Source organism: Schistocerca gregaria, chromosome 2 (assembly GCF_023897955.1).
Source record: "Schistocerca gregaria isolate iqSchGreg1 chromosome 2, iqSchGreg1.2, whole genome shotgun sequence".
In the NCBI taxonomy this organism is placed as follows: domain Eukaryota; kingdom Metazoa; phylum Arthropoda; class Insecta; order Orthoptera; family Acrididae; genus Schistocerca; species Schistocerca gregaria.
This window is the reverse complement of record NC_064921.1, coordinates 773,902,080-773,924,513: the sequence shown is the minus strand read 5'-3', so window position 1 is coordinate 773,924,513 and position 22,434 is coordinate 773,902,080. Positions and strand designations below refer to the sequence as shown.

The 22,434-nt window shown below is 43.9% G+C and overlaps 1 protein-coding gene across 1 annotated transcript in view; it reads right to left on the bottom strand.

Moving 5' to 3' along the window:
* The window catches only part of LOC126335969 (uncharacterized), a 301,475-nt gene extending 279,368 nt beyond the window's left edge, over positions 1 to 22,107 (bottom strand). The window contains exon 1 of the mRNA XM_049999446.1: positions 21,966 to 22,107. The gene's annotated coding sequence lies outside the window, so the exon portion shown is untranslated. The remainder of the gene's footprint in view (positions 1 to 21,965) is intronic.
* Between the last annotated feature and the right edge of the window lie 327 nt (positions 22,108 to 22,434).

Below are 22,434 nucleotides of genomic sequence, written 5' to 3'. Positions count from 1 at the left end.
ATTTTCCAGACCGTTGAACTGAGAAAAGGATGAAGGTATGCAAATTAATGAAACTTGTATGAACTGTCTTAGTTTTGCTCATGATATTGTGCTGTTCGTCCCTAGCGCAATGAGTTTGAAAGTATTTGTCAAAATCAGTTACAGTATGACAAAAATAATGTGCATTATCTGATCAAAAGCGTACGGACACCGCTACGTAATGTGGAACTCATCACCAGATGTCACCAGAGGAGGAACTGCCAATTTAAAAGGGGGCGGGTAGTATAGTGTTGTCAGTAGAGAAGCAGTGACAGCAGGAGAACGGATCGCTCACGAGAGATCAGTGACTTCTAACGTGGACCGGTCACTTGTCACATGTGTAACAAATCCTTTAGGGCCATTTCAATCCATCTAAAGCTACCAAAGTCAAATATTGGTGATGCAACAGTGAAGTGGAAACGCGAAGGAACAATGACACAGCTAAACGAAGGCAAAACATACCTCATGTAATGGCCGAAAGGGTCCCCTTAGCGTTGCGGAGGGTGGTTCTAAAAAGTTCTACTAGCACTCCAGCTTTTCTGACTAGGGTGTGGTCCCTTCGTTCTCGTCAACAAAACGCTGCATGCAGGAGGCTATGAGCACATTTAAGACTATTGTGTACTGCGTACAGCAGACGAACAGTTTGGACACGATGAGGGTTTTTATCAGCATGACAACGCACTCAGTCATAAAGCACCATCCGTGAGGCTGTATTTGTGGAGAGTAAAGTTTCTGAAAAAGACTGACCTGGCCAGCGCCCCGATCTCAACCTAATGGAATTCCTCTGGGACGAGCCTAAACGTCGGTTTCGCCCGAGGCCTCCTCGTCCGACATCACTAGCATCTCTGGTTTCGGCTCTCGACGCAGAATGGGCTGACATTCCTCCACAGACATTCATACATATAAACGAAACGTCCGGACAGAGTTCAATCCACCATAAAGACGAAGGGTGCACACAGCCAATATTAATGTCAACTAACAGGTGTCCGGATACTTTTCATCAGACAGTCTATCATCAACACATCGAAAAGAAAGCAGCACTGAAAAGCAATAATTAGTTGTTGAATTTTGGACTGAACAGCTAAATAAATAAAAATAAGAGTAAAAATCTGACTTCTGACATTTTCCCGGCGTATTCTTCTTCCAGTAATTTTCGGGTTTGCAGCCGGATCCCATCAACATTCTGCCACGATATTTCGGCCCAAACACGTCCGGCCATCCTCAGGTCAGAAGACAAAGTACTGAAGAGACATAATGCAATCATGATATTATAGCGAATTCCGCGCATGCCAGTCGCACTGGAGAGGAAATGGATCAGGATATGGTTCAGGATAGCCACAAACTGGAAAAATTACGTGAGAAAATGTAGAGACAATAATTTGATTCCAATGTATGCTAGTAGTTCACTTTTTTAATAGTGTTGCTGCAATAAGATTAAGCGCATGGAAAGTATGGATTGCTTAGAGAACGAATCCGTTTTACACGTCGGAAGTTAGAGGTGAATTCCAAGGATTTATTTTATTTACATCTGAAAATTGCGGCAAGATGCTCCTTCCTTGGTTGGGATTGGATTGATGGTGTAACTTGGGCCAAGGCGGACTGGGCCCACAGGGATAGTACGAATAGACAAAGTACTAAGTTTAATCGTATCGCAACGCGTAAACCGCAAGAAGTCCCATCTGGACGATCTGTTGTGAATCTCACGGAGAAATTGTTTGACGATGCGACGATGTCAGTGCTTGCGAAAGGTTTAAACTTTACTCCTACAACTTCTTCACCCACTTTAATGGATTTTATCAGTTCTACTGAGGAGGCTATGAGACCTCTCCCCGTGGATTCTGCAGACGATGTTGGACGGGAATCGTGTCGTACCTTGCTGAAATGTGCGCCGCAACGGAGTAACATCTCTCCAGCGGAAAGAGCTGCTCTTCGCAACCTCCGTGAAGATATTGATTCGGTCGTACTCCCTGCTGATAAGGTTAATGCTACGGTTCTTTTTACAAGGGAAGCCTACAACGTGAAGATATGAAGGGCTTATTTCAATAGTGGTACAAGTCCATTACCTCCACTTTTCTGCCTATAATGCTTCTGCAGTTAATGATCCAAACAAACAAAAAGAAAGGTTCATCTCTAGCAAGAAGCCATATGCTTGGATATTTCTGGTATCACAACTGCAGATTTTTCAGCGCTCATTTAACTTTAGGACTCTGTATCTCACAATGAACAAAAATGGACTTGTACCACTATTGAAATAAGCCCTTCATATACAGTCAATTAAGTGATTCTATGTACCGCAAAATCGGTAAGGACCCAACGAGCCTTACATCCAGAAAAACTGCTACTCTTTTGAACGATAGTTCTTTACCTGAACAAGTTATCAAGAGGCTGAGAGCACACAATGCTGTTCCACCAAGACTGGATGGGCTGCCCAAGATTCACAAGGATGGAGTTCCACTACGATTGATAGTGAGTAATATTGGTGCCTCTACTTATTTGACTGCTAAACATCTGGCCTCCTTCCTCAAGACGTATGTGGGTAACTGCTGCCACCACATACGTAATTCCAAGGATTTTATCAATCGTTAGGAGACTGTTAAGTTGAGCAGCTCCGATTTACTAGGCTTCGATGTGGTCTCAGGTTTTACCAAAGTGCCTTTATTCGACTCGCTACATCTTATTGGTAATTTGTTCAGTGATGATTTGACGGCTTTGTTTGAACATACTCTCTCTTCAACTTATTTTTTATTTAACAACGAATTTTTTGAACAAACTGACGCTGTCGCCATGGGGAGTCCCTTGACCCTGTGGTGGCCAATCTTTTTATGGAAGACTTTGAGGTGAAAGCAATTGAGTCTGCCGTCTTAAAGCCTACGGTTTTCTGGCGTTACGCAGTTGATACTTTCGTTGTGTGGCGTCATGGCAGACAAGAACTGTAAAAACTCCTTTGTCATTTAAACTCTTTGCATGAGAACATCAAGTGTACTATGGAGATTGAGAAAGATGGGACTTTACCCTTTCTAGAAGTGTTAGTACGGCGTAAGAATGATGGGTCTCTGGGACATTCGGTGTACAGAAAACCCACGCATACAGATCTATATCTTCACGTCCATTTGCCACCACCCCGCGCAAACTGCCGGTGTTCTTAGCACTTTAATTCATCGCGCGCATGTAATATCGGATACTGATTGTCTTCGCGAAGAATTAGTGCATCTGTAGAAGGTTTTTAAAGAGAATGGCTATACTTCGTGTCAAATACGGAAGGCAATGCACGATTATAATAACAAGAAGCAATGTTCTGAGGAGACTGATGACGTCTATAAATCAACCTCGTTCCTTCCATTTGCTGGGAACGTGTCTTCTAAAATAGGCAGATTGCCTAGGAAGAATAATATTGTCATCTTCCGTCCACTAGCAGAAAGCAGGGCCTTAGTTAGATCCGTTAAAGACGATTTACAATTGAGGAAGGCGGGGGTCTATTAAATTCCCTGTGAATGTGGCTCTGCGTATATAGGTCAGACGAGACGAACGGTCCAGGAACGTTGTGTAAACACGAAAGACACACCCGTCTGCGGCAGTCTTTAGAATCAGCAGTCGCAGAACATTGATTTTCCATAGGACATTCAATGGAATAGAATAATACCAAAATTTTAGCACCGGTTTCCAGATTCTGGGACTCCGTAATAAAAAGAATACGTGGAAATACGTCTTGTTGATAATTTAATGAATCGTGATAACGGCTTTCAGCTAGGTAAAAATTGGAATCCAATTATTAAAATTATGCTGTTACAACGGAATCAACATACTCAGTCGATACTCAGCGATTAGATTGTTCTTACTTCAGCATTGCGGGCAGCACACACAACTTGGCTGCCTCGGGCACGTCACCTCCTACGCATGCGCCGTGAATCGCCAGTACGATCCGTACTCGCGGAATTCACTGTAAGTACCGTGACTGCATTAGATCTCTTCATCCCTCGTGCTTTAACCCCCCCCCCCCCCCCTGGACGATTTGCCTCCCCTGTTACGGGAACTGAAAGTGCAAAATAACCGCTACCGCCGGCGGTGGAAGCAGTTCCGCGATCCTCGGGGCAAACGGCAAATGAGGCGCCTCCAGCGCGAATTCTGCCACCGGCTCGCCGACTGGAGGTCTGAACAATGGGAGGACCGCATGTCCACTTTCCTCCTACACCATAAGTCCGACTGGGCTGTTATTCGAGCCCTGCGACGTTCTATGCCAGCGACTGCCCATCCTATTCGCACGACAGTGCGTTTGTCGTATGATACCCTCCAAATTGTGGAAACGCTGGCGGATGCGTTCGAGGCCCAAAACGATCTCCTTGTCCAGGACCTTTCGCCAGACGAACTACGGGACGAACACGATGTCTTGATAGCTGTTGCCGCTTTTCGCACCCGTCCACCTCATCTGACCCCCGCTTCACGTCTATGGCAGAAGTCCAGCGGATCCTACTACAGAAACGTGACTGGTGAGCCCCTGAGTTGGACGGAATTTTAAATGAACATCTTTGTCATCTATTGCGTACGCCTGCTCACTGGGGAATGCGTTCTGGCGTTCGCCCATTGACAGCAGGCACTCCACAAGGATCCTGGCTGTCTCCCATTCTTTTTAACATCTACGTGAATGATATGCCGGTCATCCCCGAGTTCCACCTGGCACAATATGCTGATGACACAGCACTGTATACCACTGGACGTATCACTGACGCCGTCATCGCCCGCCTCCAACGACAGGTGGACGCCACCATCACCTGGCGCCGGACAAACAAAATCGCTCTTAATGCCACCAAAACTACGGCAGTCTGTTTCACGAAACGGCGCCCAGTCATCCGCCGCAATATTTCGATTGCAGGCGTGCAGGTGCCGTGGTCCCCGACGACCACCTATCTCGTTCTGTTCCACTGATATGCTGAGTATGTCGCCAACAAGAGGCAAAAGCTGATCAGGGCCTTGTGACCCCGCTTCCGTAGTAGGGAACTTATCCTTGCACCAAGCTCCGTATCTACTGGGCAGTTACCCTGCCTGCCCTCACGTATGGCTCTACTGCATCGGCCACGATTAGTGTCACCAGGATGCGGACGTTGCAGCGCCTGCAGAACAAGGTTCTCAGGTGGAGCCTGCACGCCCCGCCACTCACGAGGACTGTGATTCCCCATGAGGAAGCAGATATCGTTCCCCTCAAGGAGACCATACGCAACAAAGCACGGCGGCTCGGTGAGAAAGTGGCTGCCCTACGGGACACTGTCCATGGGCTACGCCACATTCGGATTACACACCTGCGCCGCTGGCATCGCCATCCTGTTTCGCTGACCATCCTAGAGGAATCGTCTTCCGAACAGGACTAGCGCTGGGCCTGGCACGCCCCCTCCTTTGGCAGGACTAGCCCTCCATTCCACGTCCACTACTTTCCAGTCCTACCTGCCAATGTCGGACTAAGTTTTTGTGCCGGACAGAAGAGTACTGTCACCGTTGCAGGGTGGTATGGGACTCCAAGTCCCACCACGACACCTCCAAAGTGTATTGCAGTGACGCAGTGTCACTGCCCTATGGTTTATATTTACTGGCTCACCAACACAGTTAGACCGCAAAAGGCTAGTGATGCTGTGGTGTACCGTATCACACACACACACACACACACACACACACACACACACACACACACACACAAACAAACAAACAAACAAACAAACACACACACACACACACACACACACACACACACACACACACACACACACACACACACACACACACACACAAACAAACAAACAAACACACACACACACACACACACACACACACACACACACACACACACACACACACACACACAAGATCTCTTCAGTACTTCGTCTACTCACCTAAGGATGGCCGGATGTCTCTGGGCCGTTATATCTTGGCAGAATGTTGATGGGATCCGGGTGCAAACCCGAAAATTACTGGAAGATGATATGGAGCGCTTCTGGCAAGCTAAATAGTGCTTCGAAATCTAAATTTGTAATGAAGACGATGATGGCAGCGTCCAGTTGAAGTGTTGGCAATGTAATCGCCAGTTACTATTATGAGTATTACAACCGATACTCATTCTGGTAGATTAAGCAAATTCAGCATCGAAACATACAGACGGCAGCTGCATCCAAGGACTTTCACTTCAGAACTTGTGCAGAGGTAAGTCACACAATTGTGCTAACAACAAGGTCCTTTATATATGGAGCACTACACGAAGTTCTTATTGGTTGATGGGTTTGATATAAGATGAGGTGGAGGAACGTGTTTATACGTAGTTGGGGCAGGTATAATTTGATTTTCATGACTGCCGTTAACCACTGACAATATGAGTCTAAGCCTGACCGTACTTACAACAAACAGTGCAAATAATGACGTCAATTAGTGGACACTGCAATTTAAAGAGGCTGTGTGGAGTAATAATTCGCGGTAATTGGGAGGAAGACAGGTGTACTACTATGAACCTAGCCAGGAAACGATAGCATCTGTTTTACTTGGTCATGCTACTGTTCATTTGCCACTAATGTTAAGCACGAATGCGCTTGTGTCTTATAGTAATGCAAGCAGATACTCTACGGAGCAGTGGAGGAAGGTTTAATGAAGAGACAAGTCACCATTTTAAGTTCGATGTGTTGAGGAGACAGTGAAAAGTGATGGGAGTGGTGTACTGACGTCAAATTGTTTTTTCTGACACCAGTAATACCGAGCGATTGAAAAAGAAAATGACATTTTATATAAAGATCCACACTATGCCAACTGTTTGTAACGGGGTCGTTCCAGTCACTCTGTTATCCTCAAAGCAATAGTCATTACGTGGTAGTTCAAGGCGAGTCAAGTAGATTTTTCTGCACTTGCCTACAGAAATGTACCATTTGAAGTCTGTCACACATCTTTAAGGTGTAATAGAGCCTCTTTGTCAGATCACCCCTCCGAGGCACACGGCAACGCTTTCGGGATGAATGGAAGCAAATTTCATCTCCAGTCTACAGAAAATTAATACAAAATCTTTGCCGAAGACTAAACACTGCTACACTAATAAATTTATTTTCTACATGTTGTTTGTTAAACGGCAAGTGTGTTTGCAATGAATAAAAATTTTACCTATGAATGAATATATTGAACCGCTCATGGTTTGAGGAATGATGGTTGTAGAAGGAGTACGATCATTGGTCCTTATCGTAATAGCGCCTCGTTGGAATTATACACTGGTTAACTATGAACTCAATTAATGTGCGAGATTTACGCACATTTACTGGATTAATACAAACGTAACGTCTTTCCTTACTCCACATGATCTCCATCCATCAATCTACTACCAAGAGGAAGATGGAGTTGACTTCCCGCAATCCAACGCCCACATTCAGTATCGGTATTCACGATCGGTATACTGTATTTCGCCCCACGAGTGCAACTACGAGTAATGTTGGGCATCAGTTAGACTGGTGAATCTAAATCATGTTCCTCAGGTTTATTCCAGCAGTGTTGGTTTGACTTCAGCTATACGCAGCTCTCGAGGTCTGTGACCGGTAAACATCAGACAGGAAGCGCTCGCGGCATTGTGTACTGCCATGGCGTGTTTGAAAGGGTTACGACATTCCTCTACGTTCCAACCACGGCGCCGAGCGAGGTAACGCAATGGTTAATTCAGTCTACCCGTATTGAGGGAAAGTGGAGTAAAGACTCCGTCTAGCAACTTCTGTAATTTTCGTACCTAACTACAGGCTAATGCTGGGATGATTCCACATACATACGACTGCCGATTACCTACCTATGATTTTCGAACGTCATTAATATTTTCCATGTTGGCTGGATGCCTTTGTTTATATACGTCATTTAGTACTTGTTAGGGAACTTCAGTGAACTATAATTTCGATCAATTAGAAGTATGTAAATATTTTAAATGGGTAACCTCATGCGGCCGGTCAGTTAAGATATACGATGTGTGGATGTTGCAAAATATGGCGTATCTCTACAGCCAGATAATGTGTAATTATATAAAGAATTCCTTATACTTGTCTTTCACCACAGAACAAAACCCCAATTCAAGAGTGTACCGGTGTACGCCTTAGCCAGCACACCGGTCGGCACTGGGAAACATTGTGTAGCAGACGCTGAACCAGGCGCGCCTGTGACAAGGGAAGATCAAGAGATAAAGACACGCCTCCAGGCTACGCGCCTGTAACACCCATGGGCTTCGAGCATATAGGCCGCCTCCGCCGACCGAGCTGTCTCAGCCTTTCAATCTCAGTGCCTTAGTACGTCGCATCAGGACTCAGTTCGCATTGCACCTCAATACGTCGCGCTGTGCTCTAGTCTTCATCAGTGATAGTCGTCGCCTCGCACCTTAGCTAACTGCGAGGGAACGTTAGTCATTGCATGTAGTTGTGATATGAGCACCGACAAGATTCAAGAATTAGACATGTTGTTAACCACAGAGCTTCAGATTGGACATCATTAAAGTTAAGTACTCAATTGATTCATGTAATAAAGTGTATTTTAACGATGCGTGAATTTTGTGTTGTAGTGAGAGGAAACCGGCCACCCACCTACCATACCACCCTCCCATCATCCAGCCAGGACCCCAAAACATTACAAGAGGGCACGGCCATAACAAACACATCAGATAAGATTTGAATTATATGAAGAGTAACTATAAGAAGCGACAGAAATATAAGGGATGTCATTTACTTATTTGTTTAAATAAAATATTACATTAAATATTGGTGTTGGTTTCGGCTCATTTTTCAAAGTACAAGTACAAGTAGCCACTTAATCGTTACATCAAAGATGCATTTGTGGAAAAGCCATGTAGGCAGAGAAAAAAAAATTCGCGCACTGTAGTTCGTTCCACTTAAAACTAGTCAGTCAGTATGATAGCATTAAATGCCTAATGATAACCGTCGTCTGTTTTCTGTTTATCGAGCAATAAATAAATAAAATAAAATTGTATACTCTAGCCATTCATTATATCACACATGATACTTTCATTCAAATTAGCCGGCCTCGGTGACCGAGCGGTTCTAGGCGCTTCAGTCCGGAACAGCGGGACTGCTACGGTCGCAGGTTCGAATCCTGCCTCGGGCATGGATGTGTGTGAAGTCCTTAGGTAAGTTAGGTTTAAGTAGTTCTAAGTTCTAGGGGACTGATGACCTCAGATTTTAAGTCCCATAGTGCTCAGAGCCATTCAAATTACATTCGTTTGGAGAGTGCTCTGTACTGAGGATGGATTCTGGAAAACGACCGCGTCAGCTGTTTGTTATTTACAGATCAACAGGCAGGTCTCAGGAGCAACAAGCAACTATTGGGTTCCGAGCAGTCAAGCATTCCTTTACAAGGGGGAATTCACACTATTACGAGTTTCAGCGCAATCAGCTATTACTGGACTGTATAAAGTCTGATTCGTGTTTCTAGAGGATAAACAGTATTACGGCAAGGAGAAAATGTCTCATCTGCTATGCAGATAGCTCTGACATCAAGTGAAATGTGTTTTAATTGCGTTGATTCATGCACGCCACAAACTATAGGTCTTAGCAGGACAGTAAGTGTATTGCATCGGAAGGGTATCTGTGAAGAGGCCAGACAAGCATGTGGTTCCTGAAGAGGGGCAGCAACGTTTTTTAGGAATTGCAGGGGCAATAGAGTGGAAGATTGGCTGGTTGTAACATCAACCAACGTGGTCCTTTTATGTTGAAACTGCGAACTGCTTAATTAAGGAGAAACTGCAGCTATTATATTTCTCGAGGTCACTAAGCATGTTAAAGATAATTTCTAGCTAACATATGGCTCTGAATCGTACTTTGAAACGAAGTACAGGACATATCTGTCAGGTGATAGTTGATCTTAGTAAACAACCAACATGGCGGAGTGAGTAGTTTCTGGTGACGACGAGGAAGGCTTATACAATCCTGTTGATAAAGTTTTCAACAATGACAATGAAGTAAGTTGTTTCTCTTCCAGATGTCTCTTCAGATTCTGAAAACCACAAGCAGTTCTGAAAATAGTGATGAAAGTGAAAAGAAGGAAAAGGTCACAACAACGAGTGTTGCCTGCTGCTCAACAGCAAGAAGTTGTGAAAGTGCATGGCAATGTAAAAAATGTGGCGTTGCTCTACATTCAGAAGGCAGTTTTGACGCCAGCCATGCCCAATAATAATTTTAGGTGATATATATTAAATCTGACCTCACACAACCAATATGGCATTTCAATACACTGTCAATGGGCTAGGGGCCATTAAACTGAAATATAAATTGGTTGGCAAATATTATTATGATATTTAACACACGTAAGGCATAAAACATTATTGTATTAATATTTTTGTCTGGGTCTGCGAGTAACTGTAATTGCAACGTGACACAAGCACGATTACTCTGGTGTGATTTCATGACTGGTAGCGGTTTCATAAGTGGTAACATATGAGTGCAGTACACGATTAATGTTGTTGTACTGCATACGCACAGCCGTGATGTATTTTGGAAAAGTTTGCTGTATGAGTCGCTGCACCTGAAAATGAGTTGGAAAGTCCCCATATCGACTGTGCAGTAAAGGAATTAAAAACCATATTTGCAGCCAGAGGCTAATTTACTTATAATTGCAAATCATCACAAGTCTGTCGCCCCACCACCCACAACGATGGGAAGTCAAAAAGAAAAAAAAAATATTCTTCTTCGTTCAAGATAACTGAACTGACGCATCTGAAGTGCTAATCTTTGGAACATCGGGCCAGAAATTGCACTCTCTGATATCCACTTACTATCGTAAGCAAATAAATTTGTGGGTATTCTACTGGAAAAAAACGTAGGAAGGCTAGGATTTAACATACCATTGAGGAGGAAGTCACTGGAAAATGAGAATATGTCCGAAAAGTCAAAGAAGGGGGCAGGAATCCGGCCGTAGCCTTCTAAAACGTAGGTATTTAGCTTAAGTATTCCAGACAGGCCAAGCAAAACCAAATCTGGCTGGCTGGAAGTGGAACTGAACCGCCGGCCTCCTACTTGCGAGACCAGCCTCTGTCCCACCACGGCACCTCGAAGCCAATGACAGCTAAGGACAGCCATTTTACGTTAGTTATCATCATCAAAAGTTGTCCCCAGTCTTGGAAAGCAATGTATGTGTCTTGTTATTTCCTAAACCTATCAACAACTATTCGCTGCGATGTTAATCTCGAGTGCCAACGCGTCAGTTTACACTACGCAGCAGAGTTAAAGGGTCACTTTTTTGAAACCCCGGAATTCCCACTCACTGCGACGCTTAACTTTGAAATTTGGCCCGAAGGCGCGTACAACCTTTCCCTGTAATGGTGCAAAAGCATCCCCCCCCCCCTTACGCCGTCAACCTCGAATTCAACTACGCTTCAAACAGTATCTTTTCGACACACACGAAAAGAAAAAAACAGCACAGCTCAAAGTTCATGTGACCTACAAGCTGTGCTGATGATGTCACATTGGCACTAAAGTTCACCACAATTCAACCCAATGCCACCGTGGACAGGGCCCTCTTACTCAAATTTCACCTCTTATTTTGACGCCTGTACAATGGAGGCTAGAACCGCAACACCCAGCATTGAAATCAAGCAGTTTTCTTATGAGTGGTCGAGGAAAACACTCCGGACACAGCATCGTTCAGAAGTGGCACGAAGGGGCCTAAGTGGGTGACATAAGGGATCTCAAGAAAACCAACTGATTCACTGTGGCGTTTGTTCCTACACATTTCCAAAACGACAGTTTGCACGGCGACTAGGAACAGGAGGACGTTCTTCACAATCTCTGACACTGGTGACACGAACGGGTGTCCATTTCTCTAAAGACACCATAGGACGTAGTCGCACCCGTTTGGAGCCCAGCGCGACCGCAATTTTTGCTCTCGGGTACAGGTTGGATCCACTCGGGACTGTTCAAAAAACTTCGACAAAATTAGAACGTGATCCGAATAACTAAGGGTGCTTATGCTTTTTCAGTGCTGACTCTTTGTGTCCTCAGTAGGCGCAAGGGCAGCGGTTAATTGTGAAAGAGCAGCATAGCTCGCATGCAGGCGCCTCTTACTCTCGTATCGGGTGCTGTCTGCACAGAAAAGTTTTTAAGGTGCTCAACAAAAGCAGGTAGGTGACACCGAGGGTTTCCCGAACTGGGTGGTCTTAGATCGCTCCCTTGCCGTTTTATTCACACATGTGTCAATGTCGCCCCCCCCCCCCTCCCCTTTGCATGACTTGGATCAGCGCCAGCCGAACACTGTCACAGGACATCAACGAGAGATGCGCATTTTGGGGCCCGACAGGATACTTGCAGCAGAAGACTCGTGGAATTCAGGGGTCTGATTAGTACCATTTATCTGTAACTGCTACACTGAAGGCTAATTCTAAATTTTATGAAAAGCAACTGGTTGCACAACAGCAGTCAGTGTCTGAATCCTTGGGGATGAGCGCTAACAGAAGTAGCGAACACTAGCGGCATGTTCAGTACAAACTCGAGAGCAGCACACCAAGTGAGAAAACAGACATGTTGGAGCTTACTGAGGCTGGCCAAGAGGGTCACAGAGTCGGTGCAGCAACGACCTGACTGAGAACTCACTCTGAAGACAAAAACATGGGTTACTAAAGAATCATGGCGGCGCACCATTTCTGCCTTCCTATAGTTGGCCTACCAGTCCACCGACACTTGACAAGCTTCGGCCAATCTGAGGAGTCGCCTCTGGCCAACCACATTTAGGTTCCTCCCGTACTTCTACTCGGTAGGTAGGTAGGTTCAAATGGCTCTGAGCACTATGGGACTTAACATCTAAGGTCATCAGTCCCCTAAAACTTAGAACTATTTGAACCTAACTAACCTAAGGACATCACACACATCCATGCCCGAGGCAGAATTCGAACGTGCGACGGTAGCGGTCGCGCGGTTCCAGACTGTAGCGCCTAGAACCGCTCGGGCTCATCGGCCGGCAGGTAGGTAGTGATGCTTCTGTATTTTACATTAACAAACCCCAAGTTTGGTATCAACAGCCTTCAGATGAAAGCTAAACTTCACTGCCACTCCTATTATGGCCAGCAACGACAGTGTTTTACGTCACTTGGCCCCGCGCACCGCTCTTCTGTGGGTGGAGGCTGATATTTTAGCACTCTAACCTGTGCAAACCCACTGACGTTGCAGTTCTCAGGAGAAAGAATCAAGCTTGCAGCCTCTGCTAAGAAGTGCCTTTTCGTGACCATATTCTTCAGTGACGCCTTATGACAGCGTTTAGGTGCTGGATGGACTTACCAGTTAATTCTCTGAAGTGAAACTTCCCGCATGGGACAGCTGCACAGAGCGTCTGCAATTTGTACAGCTCTAGCGTTACAACTTATCTCTGGTAATCTAAACGCTACCACTTTTGCCTGCTCTCTGCATTGTATTACGGATTTCGTACCTTGGAATGCCCTTGATGGCTCCAAATTGCCTGAAGTGTAATAACGTACAAGTCATTATTTCGTCAAGAAACGACACGATCACGCCACAGGAGGATGCGAAATACGAGGGATGAAGAAGCACAAGCGTTTTTTGCTGCCTCATATTACGTTCAACGTTATTTAACGGTGCCTAGTGGTTCCTGGTTCCAACATGTACACGAGAGCTAAAATCGTGGTTGCGCTGCTCTCCAGAGGGATCACATCACGTTTAATGGGGATGCAGCCCCACAATATCCTTAGGGAAGGGTTGAAAGTCTGAAGGCGCCAGCAGTGCCAAAGATTGTGAAGAATGTCTTCCTGTTCGTCATCGCAATGCGAACTGTCGTTTCCGACCGCGAAATGTGTGGGAACAAAAGACACAGGGAAGCAGGTGGCTTACTTGGAATCCTTTCTAACATTCTGCGTGGTGTCTGTTTGTCTTATATCGTGTCTCCCTACCACTTTCGCGCAACGACGCTCTGAGCGCGTTTTTTAGGGAATTGACTACTTTCAACCTGGGACCTGTTGCTGGTAAGGAGACGCCAGACCACACATGACATGTAGAGTTCAGAAGAGTTCAGCGAGACTAGCGATGATATAACCAAATACTTAATGATTTCAGCGTCAGCTCCACTGCACTCCCTGTAAAAGAATATTAATACCAACTAAATTCAGTGGAAGGGGTTCAAGGCTTTCCTATTTTTAGTTAGCTGGTAAAATAACGTCGAAAAAGCAGTTAAATTTACCATTTGAAATTTTATTCTACTCATAAAACATTGTTTATAAATTGCACTATTGATAAAAGGAGATGTTTTAATACAGGATGGTATAAACCAACTGTGTTCAACAAAAATGTGAACGAATATTCCCTGAATGGGTTTCCAAGTTCTACAATGGATCGAAGAATGACCTCTGCCATATCACATCTAAAATCTAGGTTTAAATTAAGTTTCACAAAAGAGAAAACTATCAAAATGGTCTACAGTGACCCTCAATTACCTTTAATTACTTATCTAACTTGTCGTAAGTTACAGTGGCTGATGTGGCTTCTCAGTAACTATTTAACAGAAAAATCATCGCGTTTCAGATGTTTACTTCAAGTGGCAAATGTGAACACCACGGACTTTAATTGACGATCAACACTAGTATTACGCAAAAACGGGGATGTAACAGATGAGACTTCTGCAGTTCTGTGTGAAGCCTTATGCGCTGTTATGTTTCATCGCGTGCGTTCATTACCTTGTTGGTGTTCATCAGGGGGCGGCGGCCAGCACAGCTCCGCTCACCTCGCTGTCTCCGAAGCAACTCACTCCTAACTTCTCCTTACTACAATTTACCGAAATTTGTTAAAAAAATTATCTGGCTGTGCTTTCATCTGACCAGTCAGGATCTCAATGTTAACCTTAAGCTCCGCCTACAAAAATTCTCTCTATACAATGAGAAACGTTATACGTTTCGTGGTGGGGCAATGTTTTTAAAATTTGCAACGTAACAAAGACGCGAAAAAGTCTCACACTAAAACATGCGGCTGGGGTGGCCCTTTTTGTGTTATCGTAAGATCTATACTGTTCTTCTGGAGGGCTCTAGCTTTTAACATGGGCTGGGGGGTGGTCCTAACGGTTATCTGGAAAATTGGGTGTCCGTCCCTTATCGTAGGGCCTTCTAACTTAACACGGTTCTGCTCTCGTTTCTCCCCTCGGAACTGCGTCTGTCTCACGGTGGGAAGGTATGACATGCATTTAGGCATTCTTGTGTTAGTCGGTGGTATTCAATTTGCTCACTCGTTACTCGTATTACTTTGGTTAATTTAATGTCACGATTTATTCGGAGCTATGTGACATACTGCTGGATTTGCTTATCATGTCAGTGTTTTCATGGAAGGTGTTGGATTTGCCTGACACGTTACACCTTTGTGTCATCCTTTGAGGCCCCTTCGTGCCACTTATGAACAGCGGTGTGTCCAGAATGTTTTACTCGGCCACTCATAAGAAAACTGGTTGATTTCAATGCTGGGTGTTGCGGTTCTAACCTCCATTGCAGAGGCGTCAAAAGAAGAGGTGAATTTTGGCTAAGAGGGGCTGTGACAACATTCTCACGTCCACAGTGACATTGGGCGGAATTGTGGTGAAGTTTCGTTCCAATGTGACGTCATTAACCCACTTTACACGTCACATGAACTTTTGAGCCCTGGTCTTTTTTTCGACAGCTTGCTATTTGAATCGTCGCCGAGACCAAGGGTGACGTCACGGGGCGGCACACTTTGGCACCGTTACAGAGCTGTTCGCATCTTTAAGCCAAATTTCAAACTTAGGCGCTGCAGGAGGCGGGAATTGAAGGGGTTTCGAAAGGTGACCCTTTAATTCTGCTGCGTAGTGTATTACTTACGAAGTCTTCGAGCCACTCACACATCTGGAAATCTACTCTCTTCGCCCGTACCTTCTTTAACAGTCTGCAGTGTGGCACCGAGTCAAACGCTTTTCGGAAATCTAGGAATAAGAAATCTGCCCGTTGCCCTTAACTCATGGTTCGTAGGATAATTTTGAGGACATAGAAAACCACATAGGCAGTAATTAAGTTTTGAAATGAATCACTGTTGTCTTTAATGTCGAGAAATGCAAAGTGATACCCACAAGACGGCGATGTACTTGAGGACACTATTATGGAAATGGAAGAGAATGTAGATGAAGATGGAATGGGAGATACGATACTACGTGAAGAGTCTGATAGAGCACTGAAAGACCTGAGTTGAAACAAGGCTCCAGGAGTCGACAACATTCCATTAGAACTACTGACGGCCTTGGGAGAGCCAGTTCTGACAAAACTCTACCATCTGGTGAGCAAGATGTATGAGACAGGCGAAATACCCTCAGACTTCAAGAAGAATATAATAATTCCAATCCCAAAGAAAGCAGATGTTGACAGATGTGAAAATTACCGAACTATCAGTTTAATAAGTCACAGCTGCAAAATACTAACACGAAATCTTTACAGACGAATGGAAAAACTGGTAGAAGCCGACCTCGGGGAAGATCAGTTTGGATTCCGTAGAAATATTGGAACACGTGAGGCAATACTGACCTTACGACGTATCTTAGAAGAAAGATTAAGCAAAGGCAAACCTACGTTTCTAGCATTTGTAGACTTAGAGAAAGCTTTAGACAATGTTGACTGGAATACTCTCTTTCAAATTCTAAAGGTGGCAGGGGTAAAATACAGGGAGCCAAAGGCTATTTTCAATTTGTACAGAAACCAGATGGCAGTCATAAGAGTCGAGGTGCATGAAAGGGAAGCAGTGGTTGGGAAGGGAGTGAGACAGGGTTGTAGCCTCTCCCCGATGTTATTCAATCTGTATATTGAGCAAGCAGTAAAGAAAACAAAAGAAAAATTTAGAGTAGGCATTAAAATCCATGCAGAAGAAATAAAAACTTTGAGATATGCCGATGACGTTGTAATTCTGTCAGAGACAGCAAAGGACTTGGAGGAGCAGTTGAAGGGAATGAACAGTGTCTTGAAAACAGTTTACAAGATGAACACCAACAAAAGCAAAACGAGGATAATGGAATGTAGTCGAATTAAGACGGGTGATGCTGAGGGAATTAGATTAGGAAATGAGACACTTAAAGAAGTAAAAAATGGTTCAAATGGCTCTGAGCACTATGGGACTTAACATCTATGGTCATCAGTCCCCTAGAACTTAGAACTACTTAAACCTAACTAACCTAAGGACAACACACAACACCCAGCCATCACAAGGCAGAGAAAATCTCTGACCCCGCCAGGAACCGAACCCGGGAACCCGGGCGCGGGAAGCGAGAACGCTACCGCACGACCACGAGATGCAGGCACTTAAAGTAGTAAAGGAGTTTTGATATTTGGGGAGCAAAATAACTGATAGTTGTCGAAGTAGAGAAAATATAAAAGGTAGACTGACAATGGCAAGGAAAGCGTTTCTGAAGAAGAGAAATTTGTTAATATCGAGTATAGATTTAAGTGTCAGGAAATCGTTTTTGAAAGTATTTGTGTGGAGTGTAGCCATGTGTGGAAGTGAAACATGGACGATAAATAGTTTGGACAAGAAGAGAATAGAATCTTTCGAAATGTGGTGCTACAGAAGAATGCTTGAAGATAAGATGGGTAGATCACATAACTAATGAGGAGGTATTGAACAGAATTGGGGAGGAGAGGAGTTTGTGGCATGACTTGACTAGAAGAAGGGATCGGTTGGTAGGACATGTTCTGAGGCATCAAGGGATCACCAATTTAGTATTGGAGTGCAGCGTGGAGGGTAAAAATCGTAGAGGGAGACCAAGATATGAATACAGTAAGCAGATTCAGAAGGATGTAGGCTGCAGTAGGTACTGGGAGATGAAGAAGCTTGCACAGGATAGGATAGCATGGAGAGCTGCATCAAACCAGTCTCAGGACTGAAGACCACAACAACAACAACAACAACAACCCACAAGAACGCACTAGTCTCAGGTTAGAATGTCAGCATCAAGCTTCTCTAGGGTAAATATTGCGAGACAACAAGAATTAGGTCGAAAACACACAAAATCAGAGGAAGTGGAATGTAAAGGGAAGACCCAGATTTGTCGGAAGGGTTCTAGGGAAATGTAGGGCAGCTGTAAAGGATCGCAGGCAAGACTTATTCCTGAGTAGCGTTCTAGTGTTCGGGGTCCTTTTGCAATAGGCGTGACGGCAGACCCCGAACGAATACGGAAACCCGCTTCCAGGAAAGTGACAAGTCGCTGTAACATGTATGAAAGTGTAACAGGCCTGCCTGGGTAACTTAAATGGGACGGTCTGAAAGAACAGTGTTATTCTCGTGAAACCCTCTTGGATACGAAAACTATGTGACAGTTCTACAGTTTCCGGGCATTTGCTGTAGAGATGAATGTAGTGGATCTAGCTTAAAGAATGCTAAGAAGTATGAAATACTTGCCAAGTACTTTGAGCTGCTTTTTACTCACCCATAGAAAACATAAGTTATAATTTACATACGGAAATTATGGAAAATCTGCCAACGAGCAATGGTGAAATGAGAAATTAATTGAAATACTAAAAAATAATAATACTATTACATAGTGTTCTGAATTTTTAATACAGTACCAACAAAAGTTAGAAAGTATCTACAAATAATCTGTGAAGAAACATGTAATTCAGAAGAGATCCTAGAACAATGGAAAGTGACAATAATTGATTCATCCACAAGAAAAGTGATAAACAAAATGTCATATTCCGTTTTCGATTTGCTAATAATGTAGACTCGGAATGTTTGCTGGATAGAAATGAGGAGAACGTTATTCACACTGGCTAATTTCGTCTGCAAGACTGGGGTTATAGCTCTTAGAGTAATCGATATATTTCAGATTATCGATTTCAAGTTTTAAACATTCGTGACTTGGCTGAGTACTAGTCGCTCGATGAACCATGGACAAAAAGAAACTGTGTTTACGAGGTACTGCGTGACGTGAGAATGCACCGATAACAGCATCACTTGTTGTAGGTCTAAGAAAATGCCGAATTTAATGCGCCCTTCCATTAATTAAATGGTGCCATTAGTTGGCGCGTTAAAGTTAGTTTCGCGTGCAAGCCACAAAATTCGTCCACGGCAGTGCTTGCATCTTCACCCAGACCGTAAAAAATGATAGAAATATCACCGACGTATCTACAGTAGTACAGTACTACTGCTTAAAATAACTGCATTCTAGACTGTTGATGAATATGTCTGCTTGCTGACCCCCTAAACAATTCCCCACGGCTAGCCCATCTTTTTGCATATATACACGGTTGTTAAAGGAGAAGTAGTGATAGGAACTGTAGGCAGTGGGGACCCTAAGGAGAGCTATTAGCTCATCATTTTCATCCTGTGCAAGGGAAATTTTCTTAGCTAAAATCTAAAAATTGTATTACTCTTCCAGGCCGAAAATGAAATAGAAAAGCATATTTTGACCCAAATCTGATTATTGTTCATAATAAATTTGATTTTCGCATAGACATTCTTAAACCTATTTTGTTGGCTCCCTTCTCCAAGAAATTGGCTTGCATTACTTTGCTATTTGTGGGTAACGTATCATACAGACTTCCAGATCTGCTTAAGAAGGGTGTGATAGAATCTCTTATTCCACCCGGGATCGGATTCAGTATCAACCTATCCATGAAGAACTACCTAGTAGCTATCGCATTGCTAATTCCGGGGTCTACAAACTGACATATGAACGCTCTCGTGCATACGCTGGACAAACGGGACGCGAGGTTAGAGCGCGTCTTCGTGAGCATTTACCTACTATGAGGGTCACTGCACGAAACAGTTACTTGTTTACGGAGCTCTAAAGGTTATCGGGCACGATGAACCAACAATAGATTCTTTACAAATGCTACACGTGGCAACTAAGTGTAAAAAGCTAACTCTATTAGAGGAATTTAAAAAAACCAAATTTTTGAAGTATTCGGAAGATTTAAGTCTCAATGTTCAGCTTATCTCTAAGAATAAAAATTTTTATGACACTTTGATGACAGCCTTACAAAAATGTCACTAGGCGGTTCCTCTATGGCTAAGTAACCACCAACAGGATTTCCGTGTGTCACTCGCCACTGTGACGTCGTGTTTACTCTTTTGATTTTCAACTTCATGTATGTCTTAACAACTTTTAAGGTATCATGTATGAACTATTAATTTATTTAATATCTGTACTTCCGGCACTATCTTGTACCATTGTTTTTAATTATCTATGAGAACGTAAATGATGGCCACATACCTGGCACAACTAGCGCCACCCGCTTGGCGCATACAATCAGCATTTCGTTCGCGTTAGGTCAGCACGCGGGCCGTTGTCCCAGCCAACACGCTTCGTGGCGCAGTTATTGTTGACTATTGTGCGTTACGCCCGTTCATCGCAACCGTAACCACAGCCGGTTTTCTCCATGATTAGGTGTGTCTGTCTAACAATTCCTGGTTAGGTTCTTCATGTCCATAGATACGTAAAGTCTTTGTACTAATTATCTGTTTTAGAAGGAATTTTTCTACAAATTTATTTGCCTTTTAAGTCATCCGGTTTCAGATTTGACGACTGCGTTAAGCTACATTCAGTGTTTACGTTTTGGCTAGTGTGGTTTCCACTGTCTAAGGCAAGTTTGTTTTATAAGTTACTTAAGTCAGTAGTTACTTAGTAGGGCAGTTATTGTTAATTTGCAGAAATTCTGAAGATGCGCCACTAGTGGCGAGACGCATCAGTTTTAAAATAAATGCTTGCAACAGAGACTACATAATTATTTTGAAAAAAAAAGGAAGGCCAAATGCAAATGGCAAAAGAACTGAATTATTTGCAATAAGTAATTCATAAAAAGGAAATATTTCTGTTTAGTTCAAGGCAGACACAATGAGAAAAGGCTACTGTACTACAAGGCGTATTTACCACAATGCCTAATATTAGTTTACCGACTTAAAAATAAACATTACTATATAGTTCAAAAATGTTTGTGAAATATTATGGAACTTAACAGCTAAGGTCATCAGTACCTAAGCTTACACACTATTTAACCTAAATTATCCTAAGGACAAACACACACACCCATGCCCGAGGGAGGACTCGAACCTCAGCCGGGACCAGCCGCACAGTCCATGACTGCAGCGCCGAGACCGCTCGGCTAATCCCGCGTGGCTACGATATAGTAATCATACCATAATCCACATACGCAGTAAATGGATGATATTCAATAACTTGGAAAAACTGTAAATCTTGTAAAGAACAACAGTATAGAAAATGAGTCCCCTAAAAACCATGGACTCCTGAAAGCTAGGAACTAATATTTACTTGTTTCAGAAAACGGAAACTTTTAAAGAAACCATTTGGAAAGAGAAGATATTCTTTGGTCATTCGTGTATAACAAACTAACAAAACAGATGTTCAATAGATTTTGAAAAAAAATTTTAAAAAAAAGACACCTAAGCTGGAGGAGGTCATGAAAAATTTACGTTGAAACAAAACAAGCGAAGAAAGAAGAGCAGTAGAGACAGTTTTGGAACAAAAATGTTTCTGATGGGTGAATTTAATGCGGTTGGGGGAAACAAGCAGGTTTGTAAAGGTCGGAAAACATGCAGAAGACACTCAGACAGATAATGAAGGTATACTGTAGAAACACATTAGAAACCAACAGAGTATGAGGGCCTTGACAAGAAATGAAGAGAAAGAGAAATGAGAATTGAGAAGGTAATAGGTTTTATTTAGACGAGATGATAGATGCGTAAATGGTCCGTCCACGTTCAATTATTGCTCAGCGTTTACGTTGTGGCAGAGAGCGCCACTTTTCGAGTACTTACGCTGAACGCGGAGCAATGCCGTAGCATATTTTGAAGCTATCTCGGTCTGTCTGTTTACCGGTGCCGTCTGCGACTGCACGCAACTGTGCCGCAGACTTTCTTGTTGCCCAGAAACGGGCGCCACGCCACTGCAGCTGTTAAGTGGGGCCAACAGCAGTGTGAGGTGTGCAGTAGTTGGCGGTGCGTGGTACTCACCTATTAACAGCTACAGTAGCTGCCTTCTGCCGCCACACGTCTTGTCGCGTAGCAGCCGGCGCGAGGTGTGAGAGGTGCCGCGGAGTTCTGTCAGGTGGCAGCACCGGCGTTCACGTCTGCGCCACAGTGAGGCGACCCGACCCGCTGCTGCGAGCCCGCAGTACTGTACGACGCCGCGCCATTCACCGCTCACCGCCTGCGTACGGCATACGTCAGCTGAGAGCATCGCCTTGAGATCGGGCCGACAGATTAGATAACTCCAGCCGCCGTTATCAGGTGTCTCAACTTGTAAATGGGACTGTAAGGCCACTTTATAGCGCACAGTATTCTTCTCGATCACGGTGGTAAAAAGTATAACTAATCCGGTCATTACCCTCGCCGGAGCACTCTTAGTTCAAGAAGACTTCTCACCATTCGTGGCAACCACAAATGCTGGCGCAAGCCTAACATTGGGTTTTTCGATCACTGC